The 6,556-nt window shown below is 43.9% G+C and overlaps 1 pseudogene; it reads left to right on the top strand.

The window, feature by feature from the left end:
- Positions 1–439: 439 nt before the first annotated feature.
- On the top strand, positions 440–1,894 carry LOC102841593 (annotated as a pseudogene).
- The last annotated feature ends 4,662 nt before the right edge of the window (positions 1,895–6,556 follow it).

Raw genomic sequence — 6,556 nt, 5'->3', positions numbered from 1 at the left:
ATATCCTATCAAAGCTCTCCCTCATTTTTAGCTGGGTCTTGGTTTTGTATCTAAATCCTGTCGGTCCTCTGGGCCTTTGTACTTGAGCCCACACGCTACCATATTGCTGCCTTTTCTGATAACCATCAGCATTTTGACATCTTGCCTGTCATTGTTGGATTCATCCTTCCCTACCTTCCAACCTGCTTCTCGGATTCATCAGCTCTTGCAGGTAGGTGAATCAGGAAGAGCTTCCATCCTGATATTTGACCTTGGGCCATTCGATCCTCTGCTTCAAAGGGAAGGACTGGGAATAGAAAGAACTCTTAGGCTTTCTGGGGAGGTAAGGAGGGACCTAGAGTTTGGACTACTGGTAACACCAACTTGGTTTCTTCTAAGGTTTTTGTTGACCGATCCAACCAAGAAGAAATCAGAAGTCCCTTTGAGTGGACTCATCAGCATGAAGAGCTTCAGCCCACCCAGGCTCTTGGCCTTGGCAACCAGAATCCTGCTCCAGGATGAGGCCATGGCAGTTTCAGCTGTGGAATTGCTGCCCAAAGAACTCTTCCCCACCTTCTTCTTGGAGGCCATTGCTGGCAGACACATGCAGACAGTGAAGGCTATGGTGGGGGCCTGGCCATTTCATTGGCTTCCCCTGGGCTATCTCTTGGAGTCTTTACAACCCCACCAGGACATCCTAAAGGCAGCACTGGATGGGCTGGATCTCCTGCTCGCCCCGAAGGTTCAACCAAGGAGATGCAAACTCAAAGTGCTGGACTTACGACCAGACATTGAAACCAACTTCTGGGAGTTGTGGGCAGGAGTCCCAACATCATCAGAGAAGCCAGAGACCACACAGCTCAGGAATAAGAGTGGAAAAGTAGAGGCTTCAAGGTTGCAGGAGAAGCAGCCCTTGGTCCCAGTGGAGGTGCTCACAAACCTGTGCGTCTTGGCACCTGACAATGCAATCTTCACCTTCCTCGTTGAGAGGGTCAACAAGAGAAAAGGCCTGCCTCAACTGTGTTGTAGGAAGTTGGTGTTTCCTGGCGTCCTACCCCAAAAGGAAGTGATTGACAAGATCCTGAGGATGGTACAACTGGAGGATGTTCAGGAGGTGAGTGTGGATTGTGACTGGGACCTTCTGGACTTGACCTGGTTTGCTCCTCACTTGGGCAAGATGATGAATCTGAATAGACTCCATCTCTCTAGAATCGCCATAAATTGTAGGTCGTCTGGGAAGGAAGAAGTGGAGATGCTTGTTGCCCACTTCTCTTCCCAACTTCTCAGTCTGGTCCATCTTCAGGACCTCCATCTGGATTCTGTCCTTTTCCTCAATGGCCACCTACCTCAGCTGTTCAGGTGCATGAAGACCCCTTTATCAACCCTCAAGATCACTGATTGCTTGCTTCTGGAATCAGACTTGTCATGCCTGTCCTTCTGCCCCAGCACACAGCATCTCAAGTGCCTGGATTTGAGTGGTGTGCCCATGAACAGCTTCACTCCTGAGCTCCTCTCAGCTCTGCTAGTGAGAGCCTCTTCTACCCTGGAACTTCTGAACTTGAGTGGATGCGACATCAGGAATTCTCACATCACCAGATTGCTGCCTGCCCTGAGACACTGCTCTCAGCTCACCTACTTCAGGTTGTATGGAAACCATGTCTCCAGAGATGTCCTGGAGAACCTACTGAGACACACAGCCCCACGCTGCAAGTTTAGACGCCTGGAGTTTCCTGTCCCTCTGGATTGCTATGTGGGTATCTATGGTTCTCTCCATCGACCCACCGTTCAAAGGTACATTGCCAGGCTGCGTCAGCTGCTCCAGGAGTTAGAGCTGCCCACCTGGATATGGTTTGGCCGTAGCTTCCATGACCCCGAAGAAGGATATGAAGCCATTTTCATCCAATTTGTGTTCTGATGTACATCCTGACCTCTGTCTCTAATTTGTGAAATTTTGTGTTTGTTTTGTTTGTCAAAGCAGTCAGGAGAATTGAGCTGTTTCTACTCAATGTATTAGTTACAATTGGGAGGAGGGATGCACCTGAAATCATCCCCTCTGCTTGAGTGACACTCTCCTTGTTAATGTGGTAAAAGTATATGAAAGACAATCTGACTGTCACCCAGAAGGAAGACCCAGCCATGCAGGGTGCCTTTTGTACCCAACGTCCCTGCGATATGAGCCTTCTAGATCTATCCAGGTGAAGACTGATACCAAGATACCAAATTTCCAATGAACACCAGGAACTGCCTCCACTGTGGACCATCAGAGAGAGAATATATTCCCGTAGATGCTGTACTATGAGTTTGTATTTGGTTCCTCATTAATAAATCTGAAAAAATGATCTCTGTGTCATATTTCTGTTATAACATCACTGAGCCAACACAATCATACGTTCATTTTTATGGGAACTGAATACATTCCTACCATGTTAAGTTCTCTGTAGGTAAAGGGAGACACGTAGATTTTCAGGTAGTATTCACCTGTTCTGGCATGGATTCCCACATCACTGCATTAGGCATGCTGCAATGAGATTTCCATCTTTGTGTTGTGTAGAAACCACATTACAGTGGATGTTCTGGAAAGCCTGCTGACACTTACAGCCCAGCGCTGCTAGTTCACACTCCTGGAGGTCCTTTCCCTCTGGTTTGATACGTGGACATCAACCCTTCCGTCCATCAGTTGTTCCTTCAACACTTTATGGACAAGCTGGACAGGATGCTGCAGGAGATAAGGCTGCTCAGTTTATAGGGTTCCCGGATAGTGACGGTTACCTCAGTGAAGGATACCTTGCAATTGTCTTTGAATTTGGGGTCTCATACCCATTGTGACTTTTGATTCTCATTAAAAATCCATTTGTGAAAGATTAGTGTCTGCCATGTTCATTGGACCATGTGTGTTTACAATCAGGATCATTGAGTGATTTGTGCTCCATTCGTTAGTTCTATTGTGGGGAGGGATCCACTTCATGTCAGCATCCTTACTCAAGTCACCACTTTGCTTGAGTCACATCTTCATTGTACAAGGCCTAAAGGAGAGAGAGGACAGCAGAGATGGGATGTTGACTACCACCAAGAAAGAAAGAGTACCACATCGACATCTGTTAGGAATCACCAAGACTATAGATTTTGTAAGGACCCCAGAATTTTCCCCTCATATTGCCCATAGAGAGAGTCTTCCATTAGACTTAGTTTGTAGTTCTAGTCTGTTAAACAATGAGTGATGAACGTTTGTGTCATCCACTCTATGTGGTACTTTTTGTTCTAGCATCAGCTGAGAACAAGGCAAGAATGTCTATCTTTGAATGCATTCGACACTTCATTCACACAATATTACATGAGTTGCTCCAATGGGCACAGTAGGAGCTTACAGGTACTATGGTTCTTGTCACTGTGATGGCTCATTTTAGGGGTAAGCCATGGTTCTCAGTGGTTTGAGAGTAATGGAGTGATGTCATTGATAGTTATGGGATGATGTCATTGAACAGTCATGGAAGGACCTGTCCTGATGTGTGATGAATCCTTCCATAGTGAGAGGATTAAGAGTGCTTTCTATAATAATCCTGTAAACAGTTTTCAAGGAGATGCTGGTGAGTTTGAACCAACGGCCTTTTGGTATGGTGCTTCTCATGTCCCATTAAAGTGTTTGATGAAACCTAACACCTACAATAGCAAAGCGTCTCTCTATTTTTGATTGCTGGATAATATTCCATTGTATTGATGGAACACATTGTGCTTATTTATTTGCTGATGCGAAGTTGGGGTGTTAATTCTTCATAGATGAGTTGTATGGGTGGACCACACTGTGTTTATCCATCGTATGTTTGATGGACACTACGAGGATTTTACTGTCAGTAAGAAGAAGAATTTGGAATGGAGTTGCTACACCAAGAACCTCTTAGACTCTGGAGTTGTAACACTGGAAACAGCGGGAGATGGTGTGAGAGACCAGTAGATGTCTACAATGTGCTTGCCAAATCACAAAGCCAGAGAACAGAGTGTCTTTGAAGTGGAGTGGAGTACCTCCAGGTAATTGTCTGCTGAGCTAAAGAGTTGTAACACATACCCCAGCAGGGAAGAGGCCAGGCAGAGAATCATAGGATATCTGTAGGTACAGCTAAGAAGGAACTGAGAATCCTCTGGTTTAGAAATTGTTCTGATTATCCAACAGCTTCCAGGTCTCCTAAGTCACTCCTACAATTTATAAATTGATCCTGATGGTAAAGTATAACCAGTTAGATCCAATGTGCCAACACACATACAGCCATCGCAAGTTCACCCTTGTAAGAAAGGTTGAGTGATCTGCTTTTCAAAGAATAACCATGAAAGAATCTCTGGGGTGCACTTCGACTCTGACACACATAGGGACGCCATGAGTTGATGACTTGAAGGCAACAGGTCTACCTTCATTACAGAGTCCCTGACAAAGAAGGTCTATCACCCAGTTGTTGTTGTTGTTATGTGCCGTGGAGTTGATTCCGACCCATAGCGACCCAGGGTTTCCGAGGCTGGAAATCTTTATGGGAGTAGAAAGCCTTCTCTTTCTCCTGCAGAAGAGCTGGTAGTTTCGAACTGCTGACGTTGCGGCTCACAGCCCGATTCGTAACCACTACGCTACCAGAGCTCTTTAGAGACATTGAAAAGCTATAGCTTGTAGCCAAATCCAGCCAGCTCTCTCTGTTTTATTTTTTTCTGAATAAAGTTTAATGTTATCTAAGCCAAACTTACTCATTTATGTGTAACCTAAGGTGGTTTTCATAGTTATTGTTGTTGTTAAGTGCCATCGAGTCGGTTCCGACCCATAGCGACCCTGTACAGGGTTTCCGAGGGTGTAAATCTTTATGGGAGTAAAAAGCCTGATCTTTCTCCCGCGGAGCGGCTGGTAGTTTCGAACCGCTGACCTTAAGGTTCACAGCCCGATTCGTAACCACTACGCTACCAGAGCTCCTCATAGTAGCCATGCTAAATGTGTGCAGCTGAGATCATGTTGATTGTAATGCTGAAATATTTACTATCTGACCCTTGGCTGGAAAAAAAAAAAAAAGACTCCTGTTTAAGAGTAAAATGACTTATTGATTTCCATCCTATGCCTGGAAAATTAGACATCGATTTGTAAAAGTTTGGCTTCGAAACCAATATCTGGATATTCTATCCAATATGATATCTGATATTAAACTGCCCTACAGTCTAATTTGAATTCTAAGTACAAATCCATCTAGTCTAATTTTAATTCAAAGCATGCAATTAGAGGCAAAACCATTAGATAAGGCTGAACATTCATTTTGCCTAAAGAGAAGGAAGAAATATATTCCTAAAATTGAATGGTAAAATACAATTTTTCCATGTTAAATTTTGGCATTTGTTCTGACCCCTTTTTAAAAATCTGAAATGACTGGAAAAATCTCATGGAAAATTCCTTATTATTCCTTTTACATCACTCAGAGGAGATCCTGTTATTTAAAAACTCACAACGTTCATGCTAATTAATGTTTTCAAGCCATGACATTTATTAAATGCACAATTAGTGCTATTATTAGCATTGAGTAAGATGATTGCATTCTATCATTGAAGAACATGTTGTGTATTGCTGTGCAACAGAAAGTTAAACCACAAAACATCAAATGTGTATTACTTTAGTTTAGGAAGGTCCCAATAGGACATGGAGTCACTGGGTGGTTGGGACTCAGGGTTGCTCATGAAGGTCCTACAATAACTAGCCGGGGCTATGACCATCTCAATGATAACCGAGGATCAAGGGTCCAAATGGGAGCTAAATTGTGTGGCTGTGGAAAGGGGGCCTCATTTTATCTCCAGCGGACTCTAACCTCTTCATAATGATTATCATGATACGAAAACGAGAGGTGGGTGCCATGAGTAGAATCAACTTATGAAAAATCATCCTCTGAGAACCCTGTGGAGTACAGTTCTACTCTGACACACACAGGGGCATCATGAGTGGGATCTTCTTATGAAAAGTCATCCACTGAGAACCCTGTGGAGCACAGTTCTACTCTGACACACACGGGGGCACCATGAGTGGGATCTACTTATGAAAACTCATCCACTGAGAACCCTGTGGAGCACAGTTCTACTCTGACACACATGAGGCACCATGAGTGGGATTTACTTCTGATCCACTGAGAACCCTGTGGAACACAGTTCTACTCTGACACATGGGTAAGACTGCATGGTAATTATTGTACCTTGTTAATTACCTTACCTTTGTTATAAATTAGTATCGTATTAATTTAATATGGTGATAAAGCAATAACAATAGCAGTAAACACGAGTGGCAATTGATCCTCTACTCCGATTTTTAAGACCATTAGAAAGCATATATACTGAATCCATTGTCAACTCATAACGACCTTAGAACTGGTCCTGAGTTTTTCCAAGGCTGTCATCTGTATGGGTGCACATTGCCTGGTCTTTCTACTGAGGGACTGTTATGGGGGTTGAACCACAGACCTTGCAGTAGCATTCCACGCTTATCCTGTAGTGCCACCAGGGTTCAGCAATTTCAAATAACACCATGTGTACACACTTGAACATACAACTCAGAGTGTTGGTCAAAATATATCAA

Source organism: Chrysochloris asiatica, unplaced genomic scaffold (genome assembly GCF_000296735.1).
Source record: "Chrysochloris asiatica unplaced genomic scaffold, ChrAsi1.0 scaffold00551, whole genome shotgun sequence".
Lineage (NCBI taxonomy): Eukaryota > Metazoa > Chordata > Mammalia > Afrosoricida > Chrysochloridae > Chrysochloris > Chrysochloris asiatica.
The sequence above is the reverse complement of the archived record's forward strand: the minus strand, read 5'-3'. Positions and strand labels throughout refer to the sequence as shown.